Source organism: Haemaphysalis longicornis, unplaced genomic scaffold (genome assembly GCF_048455015.1).
Source record: "Haemaphysalis longicornis isolate Haplotype H1 unplaced genomic scaffold, Haemaphysalis longicornis Haplotype H1 scaffold_11, whole genome shotgun sequence".
Taxonomy (NCBI): Eukaryota; Metazoa; Arthropoda; class Arachnida; order Ixodida; family Ixodidae; genus Haemaphysalis; species Haemaphysalis longicornis.
Window position 1 is genome coordinate 66,288,417 of NW_027526214.1, and position 27,893 is coordinate 66,316,309.

The 27,893-nt window shown below is 42.9% G+C and overlaps 1 pseudogene; it reads right to left on the reverse strand.

Annotated features, from left to right (window-relative positions):
- Positions 1-393: 393 nt before the first annotated feature.
- Positions 394-3,335, reverse strand: LOC144160669 (uncharacterized; annotated as a pseudogene).
- Positions 3,336-27,893: the final 24,558 nt, after the last annotated feature.

Below are 27,893 nucleotides of genomic sequence, written 5' to 3' on the forward strand. Positions count from 1 at the left end.
TGCTAGCAGCATTAGAGGTTACATCGTTAATATAGAATAAAAAGAGGAGCGGGCCATGAACTGATCCTTGTGGCACACCAGAGGGCACTGCACGAAGCTCAGATTCCCTGTAGTTAGCGCTGACGAATTGGGAATGGTTAGTTAACAAAACATTCAATCATGGTTAAGAGTTGTGAATCTAGATTAAGAAACCGGAGTTCAAGCAACAGACGTTTGTGACATACTTCATCGAAAGCTTTGCTGAAATCTAAAAATATGGAATCTGCATGTGATGAACAATCAGGAATAACGTTTTTTTGTTAGTAAATGATGTCAGTTGTGTTTCGCATTAATATGAAATACGAAAGCCGTGTTTGGATGGTGTAAAAAAAGAATTCGTGTCGAGGAAGTTGGCTAGAAGTGAATACAAAATGTGTTGAAGAATCTCACATAGAATACTAGGAAGCGAAATTGGACGATAGTTAAGGGGGGAATGCTTGCTACCAGATTTATGAAATTGAACTAGCTTCCCAACCTTCCATTTTTATGGTAGAGAACCTTCGGTCTGGGACTGCTAAAAAATAATTATTAGAAAGACTGCAGAATAAAAAACTGCGCCCACTAAGTTCTCGGGAGTAATTAAATTACACCCGGCGGCTGAAGATACATTTACAATGTAAAGCATTTTTTTACTCCATCAGAATAAATTGTTAGCGGCAACATTGCAGAGTAACCAGAGCATTCTAGTTGAGGTGATGGACAGTGTGCAACGGAAGTGAAGTTTTGTTAAAAGACACCATTGAGCAAGGAAGCACAGTCTTCATCGGGAATAGAATCACTGTTGCTATGTACAAGCGATATGACCGTATCACTGTTGACGTTTATCACGAGCCAAAATGTTTGATAGTAGTTCTGAGCATGTTTGGCAGGTTAGTGGGGAAAAAGTTATCTTTTGCACTTTTTAGTGCTCCTATACATTCCTATGAGGCTCTCTTGTAATCTTGCCAAGGGGCGGGATTTGTAGATCGTTTAGCAGACCGATACAGGCGCTATTTTCAGTTTGACAAACGTTTTAAGTGAAAGTTACACCACAGAGGTTATGAGGTAACCGGGGTAGTATGAACGGGTATATACTTAGATATAAGATAATTGACTTTTGATAAGAACATGTCCCAGTTGGTTTGCACGCTACGGCTGTCAAAGCTGGCGGTGATTATGTCTAGAAAATTACTCAGTGCGACGTTCATTGCCTGGAAGTTGGCTTTGCTGTAATTTTGAAATATTTTAGTGTTTAGTGCTTTTTAGGAGGTGTCAGATTCACGTCAAATGTAAGCAAAAATGATCGCTAAGTCCTGGAAGATGTGTTATGTTGGAAACAAGATCAGGGCGAAATGTTAGAACAAGGTCAAGAGTGTTAGAAACCGACTGAGTGATTCTCTAGCGTTTGGTTATGGTCTGCGTAATGAAAATAATGTTCAAACATCCATGAAGTCACTTGCTAATGAAGAAAAGGGCTACAGGGTTAGGGGTGTATTTTGGCACCTAATATTTGGAAGAATGAAATCGCCGAGTACGATTGGGGCAGCTTCGAGTAGATGGTTATCACGTGGATAATAAATCGTGTAGATGATCTTTGAAGCTTGATGAAAAATTGGGTATATGGTAGCACACTCCTAAAACAATTTTTTCGTGAGCTATCTGGACGAAAGCCCAAAGAGTTTCAATGTTGTAACTAACTTGGACAACAGTTGATGGTATTCCTTTACGCACTGCTAGTAGGACACCGCCACCGTGTCGTGTATAGCGATGAAAGCGATACAAAGTGAATTGGTTAGCCTGGTCAAATAATTCGTTGTCTTGGATGTTTGGATGCAGCCATGTCTCTGTTAATGCTATTAGAGCAGGTTTGCAGGTGTCGATGTACGATGTTAAGCAGTAACGCTTGCTCATAATGCTGCAAATGTATAGTGCATGAAAGTTACTTTTGATGCACGTTTCCCAACGACCCTATCAACACCCTAGCTTTCGACACGTACCTGAGGTGACGGTGGAGAAGTACCGATGGAGTATGCGCACGCCTGCCCATCGGTGCTATGACCAAGGTGGTAAGTTTTTTGCGATGAAGAGCATTCTATAACTTGGTCGGCTACAGGGTCGTACACATACGTTTGCTTGTTTATGACCAGCTTGTTGTATCTAAGTTGATATTTGGGGGAATCGGGCTGGCCTTTTGCATAAACTAAAGGTTTTTTCTAGGATTACGTGTACCAGCGGAGTAATCCTCACTGATTACAACGTTTTTTTTTTTCAATGTTGCTCGAGCGGCAAGAATCGTATCCTTAATTTTGAAACTTGTATATTTCACTATATCGGGACTGCATGTGTTTGTCGAGTAATTTCCGAGTCGATGTGCGCGTTCAATCGCGTTATGGGGCAGGTTGTCGACTGTGCCATTGAGGCGGTTTAGTATCTTTTTTTCTGATTCATCCCACAATTCGCGCGAGCAGGGGATTCCTCGAAAGATAATATTGCTGCGCCTTGACTGGTCTTCTAACTCGTTCAAACGTAACTCTAAGGGGTCAACTCGAGCTTCCAAATGAGCTACGTTATCTTGAAAGCCGGTAACAGTATCTACTAGCTAGTCTATACCCTTCGTTTTTTTCTTCAAACGTGTCCAGGCGTTGTTTATTGGAGCCAATTTGGACCTCTAAAATCTTTTTGCCTGCCTTTATAGCTTTGAAGTCAGCAACTAACTCGGCCTGTTTCTTGGCTGACCCTGTGGAACGGGCCTAGATATTCTTTAGGAGTTAGAAAATACCAGACATCCGTTCTTTCGAATCGTCCGGTAGGGAATCGCTTTCCGTTGGTGCTTGAAAACATGTACTAGGAGGACCTGGATTGATCTCAACATCCCCCGAACACAGCAGCAAAAAATCATTGAGAAGCAGTAGCATGCAGTTTTACATAGCACCCCTGGGCACAAAGCAACAAAAGGCAGCAGTCATCGCTGCTTTCAGCGTCCAGTGAAGGTTGTTTACTGACCTGCGTAACATAAAAGCGCAGATAGTGAGCGGTGATGACAGTCATTACGCACCGTGCCCACTGAGGTGGTAACGGTAGTCGCAGCCTTTTCAGCCATAGCCTCGGCGTGACGTCGCGGTTGATGACATAGGTGCGCCGTACTCCCTTCTGTTGGCGCGTGCACGAAAGGTTGGCTCTGGTGGAAGTACGTGGTAGCTGCGCCAATCATAGCCGTTGCGCGCGAACTTTGACCACACGTATGGTGTTGCTGGAAGATCTTGGGCCGGCAGCGAAAACAGCAGGAACGACGAGGCCATGAAAGCCTGCGTAACAAAAAAACATTATGTAACATTTTTCTGAAAATAAGATATCTGTTTCTCCTGGTAACCAACCCCATAATAAATCACACCTTGTACTGTGCTGCCGTAAAACTAAACCTCCATGTCGCGTAAAACAAATTCTTTTACACTGGCGGTATTGTCACCGGAAATTGTTTTAAGAAATTTTTAAAAACGACTGTCAGCACGCTGCGAATGCTGTTGGACCAGTAGTTGCTTATGAGCGTTGCTTTACAAAACGTGTTTCAACTTTTTATGTCTTGCGAAAGACCGCACCTAGCGCCCTTTACTATAATAATTGTGCTGCAGTCTCTAAGTATCAATTTTATATACGTGCATACTTTCACCATTAGGTTTATTTGTAAAAGGTAAAAAATGACTTTCCTTTGTCGATTCACTGCCCCTGCCGATGTTTTCACACTTTGATGTAACAAAAATATTACATGTGTTTCAATATCTTGGGATCATTTCTCTGCAGTACATCTGCCCATCTGCATTTTGTAAGAATGCCTAATCAGAAAACAGCATCGACACCTTCTGTTGCCACAATATAACCCTCTAGGCGTCTTCTAGGTAGGTTTGCCTCAATTTATGTAATCATAAAAACACCTTACATTGAAAGCCTTCTTACAGTGCGACAATTGCGTTCTTGAATTCTCTACAAATTGTTGTGCTGAAAACTTGCTTTCTTCCAAACAAATCTTAAGAAAATAGTGTTTTTGGAGGCACAAAACAATAATTGTTGTACCTGTGGCCGTTTCGATGCCCGCAGACTATTGCCGGCCACGCGTACCGCTTCCGAACTGGAGAAATGTGCTGCGATTGCAACATGAGAATAGTGGGTGATATTAAAACGAGTGTGCAGGCTTGTGGCCATCTTGCTTGTTTGTAATCGGCCGGTGTTATCAATAGCAATCTTTTGCACCCATCTGCAAACCCACCGATACCCTTAGAGTAAGATGTTCCTCGAAATGACGTAACGGAATTAACTTTTTTATTCAGATCGAAAGCAGGATTTCAAAAACTGCTTCGCCATGGCTAGAAATCTAGGATGCTTTCTCCTCTGGGACAGTTGGCATGGAAGCACTAAGCCCAGGACCTTCTTACCACGGGTCTCCGATTCCTCGGCGGTTCTTTTCCATAGCCAACTTCCTGATGTCTACTTCAAATGTGATAATGTGCTTCTAATTGTTCGTAATTTCGGAGAAGTGCAGCTTTCTTAGTTTATTTTGGTCACCTTGTGTATGTGTGGTGATGTTGGCAAAGTGTTCATCTGGTTTAAACTTTGATTCACTAACAAATGATTCACTCACAAAAGCCGCTCACCAACCATGCGAATGAAAGCGAACTGGTTTTCAGAAAATCGTATGGTGTATTCACGGTCTGTTGCCTAGAAACTAACATGACTACCGGGTCGGCAGCTGGCTTGTGGTTGTAATCGGAGACCCAATTTCTGCTGGCGGGTCGCTTCGGCAAAGGTACGACCACTTGGGTCGTGCTCCGCGGCATGTACGAAAGACGGTTGAGTTTCGGTGAGCTCAGCTTGGGGAACGCGAAAGGCACAGTTCGCGGCCCGCAGCAGTCGCACCAGCAGTTGGCTCTTATTAGTGTCCCAACGCTTTACTTCGCTTCACCTCTCCTAGATGACAGCAGCATCTGAATAGAGAATAGTCCCAGTGACAAACTCTGCGACACACCCCTTGTACCGCATTACGGGATTGGCCTGCTCGCTTTCGGCGCGAAGCCTGAGGCTCCTTTTTCAGTTGCTCTACTCAACTGTCGGCGGGGCCAGCGAGGTTGCTGGCGGTGAGCTGAAAGGAAGGCGACCAACCCAGCCGACATAGCGACGCTCTCGCGATGTTTCTGTGCCGCAGAATGGAGAGCTAGTACGGCATTTTGTGTGTGCTAACTGCAATCGTAAGTGTAAAAGTGTTGCCGTAGAAACTCTGCCAGCTATCCGCGAACGCTCGTGTTTCTCGTACCAGGTTCTTGCTGACTCCTCCTGCGCGAAATATACGTGCCTCAGCTTACGAACGTCGCCCCACTTGTTACACATGGCGACGCAATCAAAATGGTTTTTTGTGTATTCTTTATTGACAAACCAATTTCAATTGTGGTTTCTCTCGGTGCCAAGGCGAAAGGCGGCACTGAAAGCCACCTGACTTGGCCTGTGACACCAAACAGCACATGCACCAGACAACATCAGTGAAACATACTTCAAAACACGTTGCAAAATGTCAAACACTAAAAACGCATTATGTCATAGAATATATCAAATTAAATATCTTATGGTCAAACACATCGCAAACTATTAAACCCATAAGACAAAAAACACATACAGGTTGTCATACCCGATACAGCAATATTAAGAAAAACGACGAAATGAGTGGTCAACACACACATCACAAACAAGGCACAACCCATTAAGGCTAAAGGAAGTGCCTGTTCTTTAGGATTGAGCCGAGCAAACCAAACTGTGCAGAAAAGTTACGACTGTTGGAGGAAATACATTTTACTTAGTTTTCTGAGGGCAAGCAAAGAGGGAAGCGATAGATAGCAATTCAGGAGCTTCGCCATTTTCTATTTTAATAATTGCAAACCATACCTATTTCTGGTTTTGATCTTCACAGCCTAACCAGTTTTACAGTCTGCTCTACCCAGAAACCCACGTCGTCAAAAGTGTCCTCGTGAAATGACCTTGGGGTGGGCTGACTGTGAATGGAGGACAAGCGGCGGCGGTGCTCCGGGCAACTCACCCAGTTGGGCAGGTGGCCGTGGGTGTCATCCCCCAACGTAGTGTTGCAAGCAGGCTAAAGTCTGGCTGTAGGCCCCAGGTATCACCTCTTGATGACTAGGCTACCGATCAACAGGTTGACTTGCCTCAAAGAGCATGGGGTGTTGCACTCGCCTCCTCCACTAGAGAATGTCACATGCAATGAGGAGAAACAGTCATTTAGGAGTGTATTTCTGCAAAAAGTGAGAGTAAACTGGCCTAAACCAATCTGGCAGAACTATAACTTCGAGCATCTCCCTCTTCATCCTTTAGGTCAGTTCGGATTCTGTGGCACGTACCCATCCGGCGATTGAGCATTAAAGAGCAGCAATGTGAATGCGTGAAACGAAAACAACCCGGTCCCAGCTGTCATAAAGAAGTTATAGTGGCAAATTCGGAAATTTTTATGGGTACAAACTCCGGGGCTCAGACGACTAGAGCGATGCGGCGACAGACGAATGTCCCTTCCGAGGAAGAGGAACCCCGACGGCGCAAAGGCCTCCCCGCCGCTGCTCGAGAAATAAACACGAAATTTCGTAGAATCCCCAACAGCGCGCTGGTTAAGCGCCGGGGAAACGTCAGAAAATCTAAAACATAAGTAGTTACAGAGCATACTTATAGATAATAAAACGACCCAGTGTTCATTGCTATGTGGGGCGCTAACGATGACACCAGGTACAAACCTTCAACCAGTCCTGAAGCATTAGGACGCAAAAAATATGCGAGACCTCTCGCCATATACACCCAGATAAATTAGGCGAAGCCACAATGACCCAGTTTGGGTGGCAGCACGTCAATATTTTGCACCCTTGAACCACTGCGTCACATTCTGGGTCAATTTTTTTTCTCTGTCTAAAACGCCATTTGCTTACGTGTCACGAACAGTTCTTGACTCCATAGCCACCCTGGGTTGCTGCGCCGTTTTGCGAGCTGCATCGAGGTAGTCATCATCTGTCGCAACCGCGACACAGTCGCACGTGGTCGCTTGGGATTTTACACCAGCGTTTCAACGAACACCGAAAGCGTCATTCCGGAACATAAGCAAGCACAGTTATTCTTACAACAATGAAGCGCGACAATCGAAGAGTTTGCGAGCTTTTCAAGCCGCTGGTTAAAAATTGTTTTGTTTGCATGAACTTGATTTTAGTACTAACGGACTTTTTTTAACCCAATCTCCCCCTCTTGATGGTGAAAAAACTTGGTTGGCTATATTATGTTGATGTCCTGAATCAGGCGACAACTGAATTATGCATATAATCTCTACATTTCAAAAAATGTGATTTTAGGTTGATGAATAGAAACGAAGATAATTTTTCAAGGAAATTTTATAAATAGGTATAAGGCGCAATATCTTACGCTCATGTATGAAACAGTGAAATCCCAAGAATTTATTTCATCAATGCGATATTAGTGGTGCTGTGATAATTCTTAATATACATCTTATAGTATGAATTTGAATGCTTTCAGTTTTGTTATGTATGGGAGTATTGAATCTATCCCATTTTGATTGCGGGTGTATTATATATGATCGAATGCAAGTAAGGGTATGTAGCTTTGTTATCTCCAAAAAAACGGGCAAACGTTTCGTCGTACGAATTGTAAAGACCTGTTTGTTTTCGTGTAGCATAGGTGACACCATGTTTTGATGATAGGTTGAGTCGTGTGGACACCAAAGCATCTGTAGTAAATGAACCAAGAGTGGGTAGCTCAATTAAATACTTTGAACATCATGTACTATTATGCAGCATCCGCATAGACTTCCACTTTGAGACGAACATTTCGATGTTTAAAATATTCACCGGAAACTAGCATTGGTTAGACCAACACGCATGTTACGGATATAACTATTATTAGATATCCTGGAATACATTACGCAAATATCTGCGAATACGTGCTATTTTGATTGAATAATGCGTGGCAAGTGAGTAGTTGATGATGATGTTTGTATTTGAACGGCGTAGGGCCCACTAAGGGCAAAGAGCGCGCAACAAAAGTTATTTCTAGACAGCAACAAGAAAGTAACAGTTCAACATTTTAGTAAAAATAAACAATTGAAGCACAACGTAATGAATATGACTGGTGTGAAGGGCCAGGTTGTCAAGATGCATCATAAGAAATGAGTTGTAAAAAGTTTAATTCGGGAAGACACTCAAAGCACGTTTCAATAAAAACATGGGCTCCTCTCCAAAAAAGTATCACGGGTGTTTTGTAATATGTCGTGTTTATAGCTGTGGGAAGTGTTTGCGTCGTGTTATGCCAAGTGCCTTGCAATGAATGAGTATGTGGATTGCAGATAGGCCCACTCCACACCCGCTACACACTGGTCTTTGGCACCCAGTTAGCTGGTGGGAGTGTGTTACATTTTTGTGGCATATCTGTAACCTTGCCAAGCATGATGATGGTGTGGTGTAATGGCGCAAGGGCTACTAGGCCAAAGGGCGCCAAGAGGAGCGCTGGTGTTTTAGTTAGAGGTGCAGGTCAAAAATTGGTGTATAGATCCAATGGTTAGTGATAAAAAGTGGATACAAAACCGTTCAGGAAGAACGAGTACGTGAAGCCTTCAAAAACAGGGTTCCTCGGGGAGATCGTTTTGCCAAGGAAAAAGGCGAGGCCCCTGAGCCTACACCAGAAGCTTTCAGCAGTGTCCTCCTCATTGAGTGCAGGCTGAGGAGGTTTCACACAGTAGGAGATTTCTTTTAAAAAGCCACATCCGCAAGGTAAATGAACACATTTTTGATGTGGGCAATTGCTTCGTCTGATAGAAAGTGTGCTAGGTGTAGTGGTATTTCTTTAATGTATAACTCTGCAAATTGTCTGCGTCTTTCTGGTTCAGGTTCTCTACAATAAATTAGTACATGGTGCACAGAAAGAGTGTCTCCGCATCTGGCGCAATTTGGCCGCTGTGTGCCAGTTAAAAGATGTCCGTGTGTGCAATATGTGTGCCCAATCCTTAGTCGACAAAGTGTGACCTCAACGGATCTGTGTAACTTTGCTGGAGTACGTCTCCCTGTTGTTGGTTATTGAATGGAGCTGGTTTTCTCCTTGATTGTCGTAGTGATTCTGGCAGATTTGACGGAGTTTTCTTTTGATGAGTGATTTTAGGTCCAGGTACAATCCAGATGTAATGTTCACATCATCCCGGAGAACTGCAGCAGGTGCCTCCCTGTCGGCAGCCTCATTTCCAGCTATTCCGCAATGTCCAGGTACCCAGAAGATTGTGATTTCCAGGCCCACCGCGGTGGCCGACATGATGATGTTAAAAAGAAAGTTATACGGCATTTTTGTGAGGCTTGGCAGAATGCAGGGCTGTCACTACACTCAAAGAATCTGTATATGACTGAGCGATGTATTTGGTGTTGTACTGTTTTCTACAGCCATTAAAATACCATGGGATTCAACTGTTATTGTGCTGGTGCTATGATTGAGTGTCTTAGAGGTGGAGTAATGGGGTCCACAAACAACAGAAGATACGGCAGAGTTGGGAATAAATGCGTCTGTGTAAGATTCTGTCCATTGTTATTTCTGTTGAAGGATTAAAAAGTTTTGCTGTATTAAGGCACACGGAGCTTTGTTCTTGTCTATGTTAGCAAATGACATGTCACATGCAACGGTCGACCGCTTCCATGGTGCGAGGACATCGGTATAGGTGGTTTTGTGAGAGTCTTTTAAAAAATTTCATTTGTGATGCCAAAGTGTTTACGGACATTACATACGGTTGCGCAAGAGAGGTCCGTTTTAGGAACAGACATGCAGTAGATATATCATGTATTAAAATATCTGAGGGGTGTTTGTTTGGAATGAAGATTTGACTGCATATATTAGGGCTGCTCAGGCGCGCTAACTTAACAGTGACCACAAATCCGATTCTACATAAAGGGTTTCAATCGGGATTGTTCGGAGAGCTCCAGTCGCCAATCGAAGGCCCAGGTGGTACACCCGGTCAAGGAGTTTGAGAGCGGACTTTGAGGCTTATTGACAAATAACACTGCAATAGTCAAGCCTCGATTTGACAAGGCTATTAAAACTTTTCAATAAGCAAGCCTTGTCAGTTCCGTATGACTGGGGTGAGAGAACCTTTAGCATTTTAAGTGCCCTAATGAAGCTTAAGTGGGGAATGAAACTTAACTTCTCATCCGGCAGAATGCCCAAGAACTTCTGCTCCTTTTCTACTGAGTTTGTTTTCCGTCTAGGGTGACAAAGGGATCAAGTGGCAACCTTGAAGTTTCGAAAAGAGGACGCAGGAATCTTTTTCTGCATTGAATTTAAAACCCTTTTGATTCGCCCACCTCAAAAGGGTATTCATTCCCAGTTTGATCTGTCTATCGCAAATGACATTTTAGAAGATTTGAAACTGATCTGGATGTCGTCCACGTAGATAGAATAAAAACGTGAGTGGGGCAAAACATTCTTTAAACTATTCATTTTAACAATACAAAGTGTACAACTATCACCTCCCTGGGCGCGCCATTTTTTCGGGTGAGCACTCTTGATAAAACTGTGCCAAGACGCACTCGGAATGATCTCTGAGTAAGGTAATCCTCCAGGATATTGAACATGTTGCCGCACATACCAAACGCGGCCTGGTCAAGTAAAATGCCATAATGCCATGCAGTATTATAGGCTTTCTGTAGATCAAAAAAGATAGAGACACAGTGCTGTTTATGTACAAATGCGGATCTTATATAAGCTTCCATTGCTACAAAACTGTCGGTTGTGGATGTACCTGATCGCATGCTAGGCTGACAACTATCCAATATTTCAGTATATCTTAAAAAAATAAACTAGGCGCCTGTTTATCATTTTTTCTAAAAGCTTACACAAGCAGCTCGTTGATGAAATTGGCCTATAGCTGCCGGCTAAAGAAGAGTCCTTTCCTTCTTTTATTATCGAGACAAAAATGGCGTCTTTCCAGGATTTAGGAAGACGTCCAGCTTGCCTTATTTTACTGAATAATAACAGTATTGTTTCCTGTGTATCTTCATGAACATGTTCCTCCCATTTGTGTGTAATTTTGTCAGCCCCTGGGGAACTTACCACAGGTAGCAAGCGGAACAGCTAACTCGTGCTTAGTGAACGGGCTGTTGTAGCCCTTCCATTCTGCTTTCCTCTTTCGTAGTGGCTGCAATTCAAAGATGTTTTTCTGTTGTACGAAATGTTTGGTGTAGTGTGCGGAACTGGAGATACCTTCAAGTGCTCGCCAAGAGCATTGGCTTGATCCTCAAGCGCGTCCAGCAGTACTCACAAGTGGAAGGGTGTTTGTGTTAAGTACTTGTATTGCGTTAATTCTCTTCCAAACTTTTGTCTGGGTCAGTGTATGAGTTAATTGATAAAAGAAATGTCTTAAAACTGCCAGTTCTGGCCGCACGTCTAATCTACCTACCCTTCGCTTTTGCGCGTGTAAAAGCAACCATATTTTCAGTTCTTGGGTTCCTTCCAAGGGGCACCCACGCTTTGTTTTTCTTTTTCTGTACTATCTTGCTCTCCTCATTCCAAAAAGGCATTCGTTTGGTCTCGTTTGTACCAAAAGGTTTGGGAATAGAGCAATGTGCAACATGAAATATGTGTGCAGTAATTATATATACTGCTTGGTCAATACCTAAATTTTCTATGGATGCATACGACCACTGCTATATTAGTTTAAATTTTTTTCAAATCCGCACCCTCTGCACGGAAAAGTTCATTTTGTTGTGGAATAGAACCGCATTCTGTTGCAGTTACGTTATAGGAAATGGTCGCTGCCCTAGGGATTCGCATCTACGCTCCATTTTACCAAAGGGAAGACAGTAGGCGAGCCCATTGCCAGATCGATCGCCGAGTATGTGTTGTTTTTGGTGTTGTAATATGTTCATTGTATTTTGTTAAAAAGGCAGGGGCCTGATGACAGCAAGAATTTTTCTAAGAGTCTTCCCCGTACATCTGCACGCGCCGAACCCCACAGGTAACGATGGGCAATAAATTCCCTACCAGTATGAAAGGGGCTGGGAGCTGATTTATAAACTGTGAAACTCAGCAACTCCGAGATGGTAATCCCGGGGGACATATAAAGAGCAGACTGTCGTCAACCCACCAAAAATAATTGCTCTCACTGCAATGGCCTCAGGGTTAGTATGTACACTTACTTGATGGCATGCAATTGACTTCTTCACAGCTATGGGCCTCGTGCGCTTGTATGATGGTGCCACTGATGTGCTGTGTTCAGCGCCATCTTGCAGGCAACGGAGGCATAATTTCTGAAGTCCGTGAGCAAACGACGTCCGGGGGATAGTATTCCGCGCAGTACGATTATTAGAAGAGAAAGAAGAAATGACCGCTATTCCGTTACCATGCGATACGAACAGCCAAACGGTACTTTATTAAATAGAATATGGTTCGCAAAGGCGACAGGAAAGCGATGCATCACACAAAAAACAGTTTTAAACAAGCGCGGTTCTGTCTCCGCGCAGCGCGCGGTCACGCCACAGAACAGGGAGGGTCACGCTGTCATTTCGCAATGGCTTCCACTGAACACCAGCAGCGCCGCCCAAATAAAACATAAAAATAAAAAGACGGAAGCCCGCGATGTTACCGAGAGAACGAGAGGAGTGCAGGAGTGTGCGTCTGTGTGTGCATCGCCTCCAAGAAGCGATAATGTAAGTTTTAGGGAGGGTGTGATCGCTGGCTCCACCAGTGGAAATTTTTTTGTGGGGCCGCCGGCCCCCCAAGAGCATGAAATAACGGCTTAACGGCCAACGACGCCAGCAACAGTTCGTCGGTCGCTTTGGTGGATTTGATTTATCGAGCCTTAGATCAGAATGGCTGGGTTAGAACTGCTGGCATAACCAAGCAGTTGGCGGACAGCTTATGGTGAGGAGAAGACCGACTACGCTATTTCATGGTGCTTGCAGAAGCGAATTTTTCCCGTGTGTACACTCCACTGTGCCTTGTACATGTCAGGAAGTGATTTGATGTGTTGTGTGTGCGAAATCGTTGCTAAAGGTTAGTGTGTATATTGCGACACCAAGGATAAGCGGCTTCAAGAGCCCGAAGGTTCAGGTTTGTAGAGGCAGGTATTTGAAAATGCCAAATGCTTGAGTAAACTCTACCTCAAACTGCTGAAACTACGATGAGTTCGTTGGATGGGCTCATAAAAATATCGCAATGGTTTTTGAAGTGCTTTCATAGGTTTTTAAATGCGTACTAATAAGCGAATAATTTTGGACGTAGATGGGCGAGACGAGGCTTTCATGAAAGCCTCTGAACGTTTATTTACCTTGTTTATCGCTCGACATAGACACGGGCACAGATATGGCAGATCGCACAACAGGAGCTGTAATTGTGCACGAATGATTTCTCTCGCATTCGGAGTGCCCTTGATAAAATAAGACCATTTTGAATAATGGAGACTGATTGAAAGCTGACAGAGTTATACGTACGTGATGTTTGTGTGACTACACTGCAAGTTATCTTTGTCAGCAAAAATTTTTGCGCAACAAGCCCCACTTCCACTCGTTTTTCAAACGCAAACTACAAGTTGTACATGTTTGAGATATTTGAGAGTCCTTTCAATAAAAGTGTAGATGCGAGTCTCCGAATTGTGGCTGGTGTGTGTCCATCTGTTTACGGTTGTGTCGCAGTGTAGCGTGAATATTTACGTTTCTGTTTTCATTTTGAAGCTTCATATTTTGCTCGTATGACTACGTACAATTCAAGCATGCATATCCGTGGGTTGTTCCATGTATTTTCTGATGCGTGCACAGATGCGTGCACACCAACGGCTACTTTAGGGGCTAGAAAAATATGCACTGTATACACGGCATTTTTTTTGCAGCGGTCTTACGCCAAGTAGCGTGCACATACGGAAATGCATTTATGTATCGGTTATTTTTATTTATTTTCGGGCACTATGTGCTCTGTGAACGTCGGCGTCGCAGGCAGCTGATCCGTGTACTGTCGTCTGCTTTTATTGGAGAAGGGGCGCTTTCTAAATTATTTAGCTTTTATTCCCGCACAACTCGTCAGCGTAATATTTCTATTATTATAACAATTGTGAATTAAAAAAAAATGTGGTAATTGTTGTATACTTATTTTACGGATGTTGTTTATATTAAGCCGCTTAGCGAACTGCTGTATATGTTTATTTTCTTCTTCAGAAAAAATTCCGCCGCCGCTCCCAAGTGGCACCACATGGTTATTTGAAACTGCAGTGCACGAGGCCCATAGAAACCCCTCCTGAGGAGTGGGTGCAGCCATCCCTGTCCTTATGAAAAACAGTATGCTGTGCGAGGAAGTTTGTTTCTTTAGAGGTAAGGTCAGTTTCTTGAAGACGCATTATATCTGGAATGCATTCTTACAGGATTTCATAAATGTCATCAAGATTTTTTATCAGGACCCTGCAATTCTATTGTACTTTGCTGTGAGTCACTGTTCATTTGAGGAAGGAGTACTTGTGTATGTGTGTTTTTATCGCTTATTTCTTGCTTGATGGGACTGCAATCCCAGGCGGTTTTTTCTGGCGCTCAAAAAAAAAATAGGTGCCACTCCCAGGGCAGCTCCGGTGGTAGAGGAGACGGCCCAGCATTTATTGCTTCAAGCGTTTCCCTTCCGGAACCTGGTAGGGCAGGGTCTTTGGCGCGCGCACCAAGACGATTGGTGCCTCGCCCAGCCGCACGCGCTGGGGACGTGGATTCCAGCACGTCAGGCGTAGAAGAGGCAGCCGGCCCTCCCGTATCTATGGTCACCTCAAAATCAAAATATATCAGTGGTGGGTGAAGAAACTGGAGGCGCGGCATGACTTTTGGTTGTGCTGGCGATTGCCGTGGACGTTGTTGCACTTTGGGCTACCAAGTAACTCAGGAGGGAGAGTGGCAGCCAGATCCTCTGCGGCCGTTGTAGGAGTGATGGAAAGCCGCTGAGTAGGTGGAAGAGACGGCGGTGCAGAAGCAAGGCTACACTGCATCGCTGTACTAACCAGATGACGCCCCAACCCCCGGCGGGCGTCATCTGCATAGGAGGTTGCCGAAAACAACCTGTGTTTCCGGCGCGCTTTAACGAAGCTGATGTTCTCAGTAAGTTTAATTTGTATTTTTTTTCTTTTCGTTTTTAAAAGTCGGACAGGATCGAACGTATGCAGCGTGTGCACTGCTGGAGTTCGGACACTTGGCTGTGGTGCTCTAAAAACTATCAGAAGAGTGGTCAGTGGTGGCACATTTGGCGCATGTCAACTTGCCCCGGCATGCTTGAGTGCCATGGCCACACTGTTGGCACATGCAGCATCGTCTGGGTTTCGGGATGTACGGCCGCACCTGGAACCGGATGAAACCGGCTTTCACCGTCTCAGGCAGGGTGCTACTGGTAAGAGTTGAGGTGATGTGTTTGGTTGCTATTTCCTTTCCGTCTATTCGTATGGTTATTCTTCAAACCGCGACTACACTTTGTTTTTTCAAACCCTCAAGAACGTCAGCTTGCGGCTCATTCAACATCTTCTTCTCGGATATAACACCTTGAATGGTGCTCAGCGTGCGGTGTGGTGTTAGAGTTAATTGCATGTAAGCGATTTTATCCAGCTTAAGGAGATTTTTGCTCTGATTCTTCCCATAACCTCAACGAGGAGGTCACCACTTGCGAGCTTCTTGGCGTCGTTATCATTGCCGCCAGTGTTCTTTATGCTTTTCGCAACGTGAAACACTGACTTTGATCATTGGCTTAGTCAAATTGGTTGAGCGCACTACAAGAAATTTTGAGAAACTATTGCTTGATCTAGGTTGTTGCGGTGCTTCGGCGCGGCCCCTTTTTGAGGGCCCCTTTTGGGGGGAAGGAAAACGTAGCCATAAAAAATCTAAAAAATTCGGCGGCAAGTCCAGACGCCCACCACCAAGCCCAACAAAGGGGCGTAGCTGTGCAGCACACGCAAACGGTACTTAGTGTACGGCTATAACACTAAGCTCTCGATCTAGGTTGAGGCCTTCGCACAGGGTTAACCCTTTCTGCCTGGAGAAAAGTGGAAAAATAAAGAAGAGAGAAGATGACAGACAGGGTTAGGAAAGACATTAGGGAAGCAAAAGAATAGAGAAGAGGACAGGAAAAGGCGATTGGCTGATTCCCCCTTGTCGGGTCAGACTGGGGGCACCGTGTACAGGAAGCGGGGGTCGAAGTGGTGTGTTGCCTCTTCCAGGGGGTCGTGAAGGTCCAAACCAACCCTGGCTTTGGCTCAACCACTAAGATGACCTTTTCCCCTGACACGGCAAAGCCACGCACAGCCGAGGGCATGCGTGGGTACAACCTACATGGGCTCGGGATCCGCGGTGTCGCCACTACTGTCACCTTGAATTGACAAAGCGCAACTTCGCGGCCTTGCCAAGCAACTTCTGCTCGTCTGTTGTGTGAATGGGTTGTGCAGTGTCCCAAAAGTGGTTTCACAACAAGGAGTTTGTGTTCTGTCTGTGCACTCTAATTGTTTTGGCAAGTTTTACGTAGTTCTTGCTTTATGTGTGGTTTGAAGTCGGTGTAGGACACTGTTTTGATGTGCACCGTGTTTGTGAGTGCACCAGCGGCCATTTCATCTGCCATCTAATTTACAGCGATTCCTGAGTGGCCTGGAGCAAGTGAGTAGCGTAAAGAATGAACAGCATAAGCTAATGAGAGTCACTTTTGCCATAGTGCAACGTGGTAGTGTATTAAAAATTCCAAAATACTAGTGGATAGTTATTTGGAACGAATAGTAACAAACCTAAAGATACGGGGAAGCACCAATGACAAAATGTTTAATGGAATTGACTCGTGGAACAATAAATGCTGAGGCACTTCTATCGAATTCTTTGCTCAAGTCTACGGAGAAAATACGTGTAAATAAAAATCTGAATCCGTGTTCTACACAAGAATCTGTTTTTGGAAACCTGCTTAAGCAGGTCTACAAAGTCATAACGCAGAATAGGTAGTTAAACAGAGTGGCGATAAGATATTCCCCATTTTGCCTTGAACTGTTTGAGCGAAAGGCAGAAATTACACTGTGACCACCCTATTCTATAACTATTAGTAAGGAAGCCTTTATGTAAGAAGTACTGTAAGTTAATGTTCGAAGATTTCAGAAGACTACTAGCCTGATTTTAAATTTTTCAGGTGTTACCGCTGGAGCCACAACAAAGCGGTGTCGTCAGTTTGGCAATGGAAGATTTTTTTCTCTTGAACCAATGATTGCAATATTCGGTACATCTTACGCTGCTCTGAGGCAATTGCGTCTTTAGTACGAGATCGTTAAGCTCAAGTGAAAGCAAAAGTACTGTTAGGCAAGGTGTACACGCATGATGCGAAGCTATGTTGTTTTGGGTTATTGGGTTCGGAAGCGGTGCACCAATTCCACTCAGGCTAAATACTTCTGTCTCTGTGAGATCGCGAAAATCATGATCTGACTTAAAGGTGGAACTTGGACGACGCAACTACCGCAACAGTGGGCTGCACAGGGCTATTGGGAGACGCGTGAAAGAAGGATTTCTTGATCCGACTCCTACGGCGCATGCGGACCAGGCAGCGACGCCCCCCGTCTCCTACATAAAGCCCGACGCAGCGGACGGCAGCTTTTTTTGGCAGCGGTGCACCAAGTGCGCACAGGGTAAATACTTCTGTCTCGGCAGATCACGAAAATCATGAGCTGACTGAAAAGTAGAACCTGGACGACGCAACTACCGCAACAGTGAACTGCACAATGCTATCCGGAGACGTCTGAAAGAAGGACATCTTGGTCCGACTCCTACGGCGCATGCAAACCAGGCAGCGACGCCCCCCGTCTCCTACATAGAGCCCGACGCAGCGGTCGGCAGCGGTCGGCAGCTTTGTTTAGCAGCGGTGCACCAAGTGCAGACAGGCTAAATACTTCTGTCGCTGCAGGTAAGAGCTACGCTCTTGCAACACATTTGGGTTTTTTGTACTGCTGCCGAACAGAGTGGTGTCTGTTTTTTGACCAGTGTGATTCGTTGGGCTGTGTTCCTTCACTGCGATTTGAGGACGTTGAGTACTCGCAGTGGGAAAAAGGCAACTGATGATGCTGATGTTAACCTTAAGCAAGAGTTTGATGAATTTCTAAAGGAGATGGTCGATGAGTTCCGTATGCTGAGAGAGAGCGTAAAATATTGCAGTGATACTTGTGATGAGGTGACAAGGGCGAAACGAGATGTGCAAGCAATGATTAAGGAAATAAAAGAACTAACAGCGAGCAATCGAGAATTGAAAGATGAGTACTGCAGGCTCACGCAGCGAGTAGAACTCGAGCAGTACGGCAGATCTAAAAATTTAGAAGTAAAACGTGTACCAGACGACCAGGATGCCAAAGAAGTGATTCTGAAAATGTCTTAAATAGTCGGTGAGCAAGTCACTAAAGACGACATTGATGTGTGCCACAGGGTTCCTACCGCTGAACAAAACGAGTCGAATATAATTGTAGGCAAATATTTTCTTTCCAGGGCCAAATAGACGCGAATCACGACAAGTGAACTTGACTGCACCGTAAAAGAACCCATTTACGTAAATGAATATTTGACTAGGCAAAATAAACAGCTTCTGGGTGACACGGTTGCAAAAAAAAGTAACAAGCGGGATGGAAGCACGCATGGGTAAAAAACGGAAAAATCTCCGCGCCCAGAGAATATTAGACGACCATACTCCGGATTCGTGCCCTAAGCGATGTCGGCGAGATACCTTCGACAACAAGAGCTGCTGGTATTTTTTCTTTATAGACGGTTAAAGCTATTTCAGTATGAAAGTGGAACCATATGATTTGCAAAGCAATGGAAAAAACAGCATGTGCATTCTTCACGTGAATGCGCGTTCATTTGAAAACAAGCATGAAAGTCTCGATCGATTTATTAAAAATTGTTGCATCTCGTTTGACACAATCATGAATTTGGAAACTTGGTATACCGAACAGTTCATTTCTTATTCGTACCCAAACCAATGTTTTGTTCTGAGCCGTCGAGATAGGCGAGGTAGCGGTGTACTGCTAATAATCAAGAAAATGCAGAATCCTCACATTGTCAATGAATTTACCGTTTCCAACGTAAGTTTAAAGTGTTAACTGTTCGAGTTGGTTCAAAAACGTTTTCAGTGATTTATCGTCCGCCAAATGCGGATCGGCTAGCTTTTGTTTGTTTTTGTAACCCTTTCTAGATTTTGCATCTACAAATAAATACTCTCGTTTTCATGGCGGTGATTTTAATTAGTACCCTATTAAAACATCTAAACAGTGAAACGCATTGTTATCTATACTTAAATCTTACGGCTTTAAGGATGTCATTACTGTGCCTACACGCATAACACCATCATCTGAAAGTCTTGTCGACCTCATTATCACAAATACCGGTAAATTTGTTGGAAACAGCGGTACTCTAGCATATAAAATTAGCCACACCTACCTATCTTTGCGATGATTCGTGACGCGAAAGAAAAGATAGCGGAAGGAAGGCCTCCAGCATGTTATCAAAGCATAACTAATGTAACATTGAGTTGCCCCTAAGTCCAATAAATGTCGCAAGCCTTGGATAAAGAAATCACATTGTCATAAAATCACGTAAAGAACCAGTTATACGCGCCGTTTCTACGCACGAAGGGCTAAGAAAAATGGCGTGTTTTCAAACAATGCCGACACAAACTGAATGCAAAATAGGAGCAGCAAAATGTTACTAGTTTTCTACCTATTTTGATTGCATATCAAAAACCACTGACAAGTTCTGGAAAAAGGGTAGCTGCCATATTCGACCGATCCCTGAGACAACTGTTCAAAGTATGAGCGTAAATATTCGCCTTGTTAAAGGGAAAGAGCTTTCAGATTTACTAAATACATATTTTTGGTCTCAGTAGGCGACCAAGGCGGCGGTCATATAAGATATTGCTTGCGACATGCAGTATGGTATTTTTTTTCCACCAACGAGGCTGAGAATATAAATGCTTTTAATGGACTTAACAATTACAAATCAAATGATTTTAATGATATGCAGATGGGACCAGTTAAGTATGTTATTGACCTTCATGTCCCAATTCTGAAAATATGGTACAATTTAGCTCAAGAAACTGGCTGTTTTCCTGCTGAAATGCAAATAGCAAAAGTTATAGCAATACATAAAGGCGGTGATATATATAACAACAGTAACTTTAGACCAACATGTATTGTGCCTATACTGACCAAAGGTTTAGAAAAAATAATACATTCTTGTTTGAGCGAGTTTTTGGCACAGCATTCACTTCTTTCTACTGATCAGTACTGTTTTCAAAAAGGCAAATCTACTGAACTAGCACTGCTAACAAAAAATAGAACATTTTAGATGTATTTCAACGAAAGGCTATCGTACAGGGGTGGTATATTGATTTCTCTAAAGCATTCGATAGCGTGGATCATAAAATGCTACTGTAGAAATTAGACCAGTATGGGTTATGTGGAAAGGTAAACGAACTTCTGAAATTCTAATTAAAATATCGGTGCCAGTATATAGGCCACCAAGGTGCACAATCTGACAAGAATCGAGTAACCGCAGGTGTACCTCAGGGGAGCACGCTTGGCTCTCTTCTGTTCCTTATATATCCAAACGATATTTTTCAACCTTTAGATGACACCCTTCCGATAGACTATGCGGATAATACATCAATAGTGATGCGTGGGGTAGATCAAGATAGCCTAATGTACAGGGCAAATAAAATCTCAGAGCAGATCCCTAAATGTTGTGAAGAAAACTAAAAAAAAAAAAAAAAAACGACGGCAATATTGTACCGAGCAAAAAATACAGCCTTAAACATAAGATCACGGAGATATTTAAATACAAATAATACTGAAATTTTGTATCATGTTAAAGCCCGTGGCGTTACATTTCCTGAAAATTTAACATAGGACTTGCATTTCGAACACCTATGCAACAAATTAAACAGAGTTACGGGAATGTTAAATCGGAAGTGCCACGTTTTTACTTTGGCCGTAAAACGAGTTTTGTACAATTAACTTTATTTAACGATGCCCAATTACTGTCATCTAGTCTGGGCAACGACATCCAAAACGCAGATAACTAAATTATTAGTGTGTCGAAAACGAGTGATGCGAAATATTGTTAAAGCGCCCTACAATTATCATACAGTAATAATTAATTCCTCTCAAACAACATTGCCAATACAATATTTTTACCTATTTCATCTCACCTGTACGTATCGGACATGTATTTGTACGTGAAATAACCAGTTCACCAATTCATTTATTCTTGTCGAACGCCATTATTAATGCAATACTCGAGAACAATATTCATGGATTCAAGGTCTTTGTAGAGCATCCTGCGGATTCGAATTATTGTTTTATAACATTGCACTGCTTCTAAATAACCTTTCGTCTTTAAATATTGATATTCCCACGCTGTCTACTCGTTCTCTATTTACGTTATTTCTTTCTATTTAACTATCTAAGAATAGGTAATGCAACCTTTTTTGTTTGAGTTTTGTTGTACTTCTTTCTTGTTTTATTGCCTTCCTCTGCCTGTCCAATTTTTATTCAACGAAACGTGTAAAGTGATGATACATTATGTAGGGTAAATGCCCATGATTTACTTCCTAACATAAATGTTGACCTAATTTTTGAGCTATGGTAAACATACTTGTCACCTCAATTATATTTCATAATTTTACGTATGTATGTGTATATGCATGTTTAAATGTGGATTTGTATATATATGCGCGTTTGTATTGCATTGCTCGCAGTTTTTTCGAAAATCTCTTTTTATCATTTCTATTACTTCATATTCATTAAAAACTTCAACTTTTTTTCGTTCTTATTCCAAGTTGCAAAATACTTGCTTTTGCAAAATTGTGCGTACTCGGGACGCTACGTGATAACCATTGGATATTACAAAACCGTACCGTGCAAAATAAAATGGGGGTGCTGGGCTCCGGCAAGCTGCAAATGTGCATCTTTTTCCCTGTTGCTCCATCTTTCTCAAGATAAAAAAAAGATTTGATTTGTTTAAAGTGAATTTTTGATCCTTGTTTCCCTTTAAAACATTTAAAATTTGGTTGTGCTTTTTGCAGCTTTTATGCCGATGTCCGAGAAAAAAGGCTACTGTAGTATAGTGTGTGTTCTTTAGTGTAGGTACAAGGACTAACATTCTGTACTAACCATGTATGAGAAGGCGTTGGGGTTGTAGCCTTCATGACCTAAAACCTCACCCGCCTTCGAAATACAGTCCCTCCGCCCCGAAATTGAAAACACCTCACAACCATATGTTTGTGCTCTAAAAGGCAGAGCCCAGGACTAACACTATAAGCCTTTCAAACAGGCCAGAAAAAATGTTCACAACTCCCACAGAAGAAATTACCTGCTTAGCAGCAAGTATCAATCATAGTGCCTACCTCTCAAAACGACATGTCATATTATACAGTATTGACCTAATTAAAAATAAATAATTTGTTTGTCTCTTCATTTTTATTTATCTTACACTAATGGGCGGCAGCATTACAGCGGGGAGTGGGTACACAAGCACGGCAAAAGAACATGACAACACAACAACTATGGTAACAATATATAAATTAGCCTGGGTATACACTGTTGGCTAATCCATTGTAAAAGAGAGTATCATAATATAAGGGTACGACCATGCGGGGAAAAGTTTTCTCATGTGATTTTTCCAGAACTAATGGCTGGGAAAATGTCGTATTTTGCTATGTTCGATACCAATTTTGTGAGGGGTTCGATTCTACGAGAAATATATTACGTTGGAATAATCAGATGGTGGTGCAGGATAAAATGGTGGTACAGTTTGTGAAACAATATAAGAGAAAGAGTGATTTCACAGAAAGAAAAAGATTCCAGACCGATAATAAATTTGAAGAATGAAACGCATGTGGTATAATAAAATGGGAGTGAATGAATCGAACAATGGTGTTGTGGGGCATTTCATTAGCAGTAATTAGATTATGAAAGGCAGGGGCCACACTGGACTAGCATACTCGAGGTTTGACGTCATTAGTGTTTTATAACCCGAACTTTATATGAGGTCCTAGAGTCGTGAAAATATCTCGCAGATTCCCAACATGCCGTTAGCTTTGCTTGAGATCGGTTCCTAAGTGAAGCGTTCTGATGAGGAAACCGTAAATGTGAAAAAAAAGAATTTATAAGATTTGATGGTATCAAACAAGAAATTGTTCTGAAAGTATACTTGCGGGCATTCAGTAAAGCATGGGATTTGCATATCTTTGCATTACCAAACGTGTATTTCATTCAGCCATTCAAGAGAACGGTCCGGTACATCGAAAAGATCGAACTGAAGAAGGTTTTTGTCACTACCAATGTACATTTCGCGCAAGAAAACATATCATTCTGCAAAGACATGAATATTCAAAGGATCGAGAAACAAAAAGTTCGTAATATAAGAAGACAGGAAAGGACCAAATACAAATCCTTAAGAAACTCCAGAAAATTGTGACACAGACAACCATAACGTTATATATGGCAACAAATTTTCAACGGGTAAGAATATAATATCCGGTCCACTTAAGTTTGATAAGATAAAGTCCTGGTTGGTTTTTTCGAAAGCTTAAATTTCATAGCACAGCTTTTAAAACCCTTGAGAAAAGTTAAGATTTTTAAAATCTTTAAATCTTCAGATCTCGTCAGCTCTAAAGTAATGACTATGATGTGAACTAGTTTGGAAGTCACCGATATAAGTCGATTCTCACGGGAAAACTATTTCCGAAACCAAAGTTCAGCTGATGAAAAAAATAGGTTATAATTAAGGAGATTGACAAGGTTGGTGACATTTATATGTATCAACATTTTACAAAACAACATATACTTCTTAAAACAAGGCTGCGGATAATAAATGTAAAAAACTATGTGTGGATTTGTGAAGTGTAACCACCTTCCAATTTTTTATTAGGCAGGCAGAGTAAATATATCTACGGTTTGGTGGAAAACCTTGGTTGCTATTGCAAAACTGAATGAAATTCTATTTTTTTCATCTTTGCATCAATTATGTTGCGTTCATAATAGGAATAATGTTTTAATATAGGAATGATGGATTATTCGGTGTTTGAGAAGGGCTGGGGCATTGTTATCTAATCAAAGATTCAGTACAGGGGAACCAAATTTCATACAATGCAGAAAAGTTTGTGATAAATAAGAGATTCAATTTCAATACACATCGCTGGGTTGGAACTATATTGCTTGATTAAACTTCCATCGGTTTATTGTCGTCACAAGGCAGGGTTACTGACACCCAGATATTTGTTACTTTAGTGTCCAGCGTAAATGGAAGCGATGTCGACAAAAAGTATTTTTTACCATCTTTGAGCACTGACACGTAAACCCAGGAAGAGGTTTATTAGGCAGAGCAGCGAGAGTAACTAGGACACAATCGTGTTCATCAAAAATGCATTTCCGATTAGTAGACAGATATTGCAAATGAGAGGTATAACGTGGTGCTAACGACTTAAAAGTGGTGATTCTGTGCGGGATATACTTATTTGTATGCAGTTTGGCGCGAAAGTCATCGTAATTATTTTGAACAGTGCGTTCGTCTGAACGTCCAAAGTAAACGTCACTAATGAATGTTAGTTCTGGGTTGATTGCTTTAAGGGTTGCATTTTAGTGGCGTAAAAATTTCATTCTCCCCCCAGTTTTTTGTTTGAAGACAAATAAAAAGTTTAGTAACATGTGATTTCTATTTCCTGGCAAATACGTAATTGGCGAAGCAAAGCACCGATGCGTTGTCAGAATCAAATCGGGTTTGTAGCTAGAACTGCAATCTAATTTTGCTACGTTATTTATAAATGGTGAGATAGAGAGGAGGAGAGAAAATTTTTTTTAAAATTTATCAGCTCTTTTAGAACCAGGTCACAACGAGAGCAATTTAGCTTTTCAAAGTTTGTTGAGAAAATTGACATTGCCTGCCAAAAATATTTACTAGGAAGGAAAATGTGCGGAAACAGCGTTACCGCATCGTGAGGTTCAAATCAAAATGTGGGTAATTTAAAAACAGGGACATAGCATGTTCCCCAAGCAAAGTTTTGCTATTTCAGGGTGATGGTTCTATGGAATATTTTCAGGTTGCAGTTGCAAGCAAAATCGCACAAATTCCCAAGGACATCTGTACTCCCTCACCTCATCCGAGTCCTTACCTTACTAGAAGGAGTAAATGGCATTTTAACAACTAAGTTACACTGCCCATCCTTCCCCATTACCCTTCTATTTCGCCATCGTCACCCCCAACAACATCTAGCAGCGCGTGCTACCCTCACCGAACCAGTCGCACACTTCTTTATCCCAATCTTACCACTAAAACATTCCAAAACAAAGTGCACCTTAATAAATTCTACAGCCCATTTAAATATCAACCCCACCATCTTTGCCCCTCCTTCTAGTCAAACCATAGCCTTTACTTCAGTAAACCAGTTAGTATTACAGAAATACTTTACCACCGCCACCTTGCTTGGGGCTACTAAATACCGACTCTTAAAGGTCGGCTTTATCTAGAATTCGAACTGGCAATGCAGCTCACCACATACACTCACCGTATCATGAATCTCCGCGTAAACAATAGCACAAGAAAAGACACCCAATAAACAAGTGCCTTTTCTTAGTATATTCAAATGGCAGATTTTAAATATTATCACATGCACAAGAAAGCGACTGCTACAATATAAAACTCCTTCTTCCTGCCCTAACCAATCGTCTTCTAAAACAGAACAATAAATTAACGATTTCTAAGTGTGCATGTCAAGACACCGACGAATTTTCAGCCCCCTCCACTGGACAAGTACACGGTCTGAAAAAATCGCGCTAAGCCCTATTCGCCCTCCAGCAATGAGCATCATATAGACCTCCCCACCCTATCTCCCTTCATTATCTCACGCATTCAATACCTATTGGGGGCCTGTTACGGTCAAGAAAGTTTACAAATTTATACAGACTCCACGGCGCTCATACGTGATTTACGTCGAGTGAATAACAACTCGGCTATCTCGAGGGACATTCATGACATACTGGATACGTACCCCTGCTCTCTGCGGCTCTCGTGGGTCCGGCAAAATACGCTTCCCGCTCACATTGCGGCGGATGGTGCCTGCCACACTGCATTAGTTTCACGACCATAGATACCCCAGGACAGTTTTTACAAAGGAAAGAAGATCTTTGTCGCGTCACACGAGCTCTAATTCCACCGTGTGGAACAGACCTCCCTAGCCGACTCGCTCGCTGGGAGGAGGTCTTGATGCGAAGACTTCATGTTGGTAAAGCCCTCGCTCCCGCTGTTACCCGGGAGTGGCCACCACGCTACCATGCCCTCTTCGACCAGAGCTGCCCGTTTTGCACGGCTCCGGCCGAAGATGCCGACGCAGAACATTTGCTGTGGACGTGCCCTTCATTGCAATAGGCCAGAACACGACACCTTCGAGGCACAGGCCTCCACCCTGGCAGACCACCTGACCTCCATCGGTGGACATGGGGACCACACCACCGCTCCCTCCTTACGTTTGTTCGCGAAACGGGAGTTAACATATACTTGTAGCATAGTATTTATGCCAACGGGCATACTGTCGCAAAAAAAAAACACTGGAGGAAGATGAACCCAAACTGAGTACTCACTGTCAAATTTCAAAACAAGCCCGTCTACAAATCGCATTGCAGAAACACGTAAAAATGCTTGAGTGCCCCAATGTGAATCCGCGAAGTAGCAGCCTGAATGGTACGCTTTCACAAGACGCACTTCAGCTATCGCGTGCCAAACAATTTAACACCAAAATCTCGGATTCGCCGAACGGGCGGATAAAGCCACAGATACCCTCTATCCAGCAATACCCTGGATGGCAATTTAACTATTGTAGAAACTTTGCTCCTTGTTCTTTTAAAGCACTTAAGCAGACCGAATACAGTGGTCTACGCGTTGATAAAGTAGATGAAGCATCACCATCCAGAAGAGAAACCTGCATTTCCCACGCAGCACCGCCTTGCTGTGCCTCAACCTTCGTAATCGCAAATACAACCGTCCGCCACCTCAATGTTCAAGGTTTCCACTGCTTCATCCGCCTACATAAAGCCTGCCTAGCACAAGACAGCATGTGTAGCTACCATTGTATGACTGCGGATTAACGTCTGGCCTGCCGTGTATTCCCAGCGAATGATCCTAACATTTGACACCAGTGGCGCCCATGTGGAAGTCATCATTTTAATCATATGGGGAGCCTGCAGAAAATATTCCCACTTGAGTAATGCCCAAACAGGTGCTTATAATATATGGTATATAAACAGCACGACGTATGCTGTGTAAAATGAATGTTCGAAAAAGTTTTAAAAGGAAACCTGGACATTCACGGCGTTGTTTCCAGCTAGAGCCTCCCAAAAATAGTAAAGCTCCTATCAGTCCCTCACATCACACCCCATGTGCTGCTTACAGTACCTATCGATTAAAAAATGGAATTCTATGAATTCAGAGTTACAGTTCAGGGTGTACACACCAGCAATTATCCTTCCACCAAACCCCTCAACAATTCAACGACTCTCAACTGACCTATTTAAAGCGATGCCAGAGCACTTCGATATCCGCCATCTTACCTACTGTCGTCTATCAAAACACCCACAGTATCTCTCCTGCTACACCTTCCCGGCAAAGAAAACACGTATGTCCCCCTTCCCCGTTACACTCATCATATCCACCACGCAGCCCGAAGAACGGCCCGCGCCCTGGTGTATTTATGCATCTTGCCCTATTCACAGAGTTCATTTACGTACATGCCGCTAAATATACACACAGATATGCTTTTACTGCAGCTTTTATTCCACGAAGGAAGGCCGA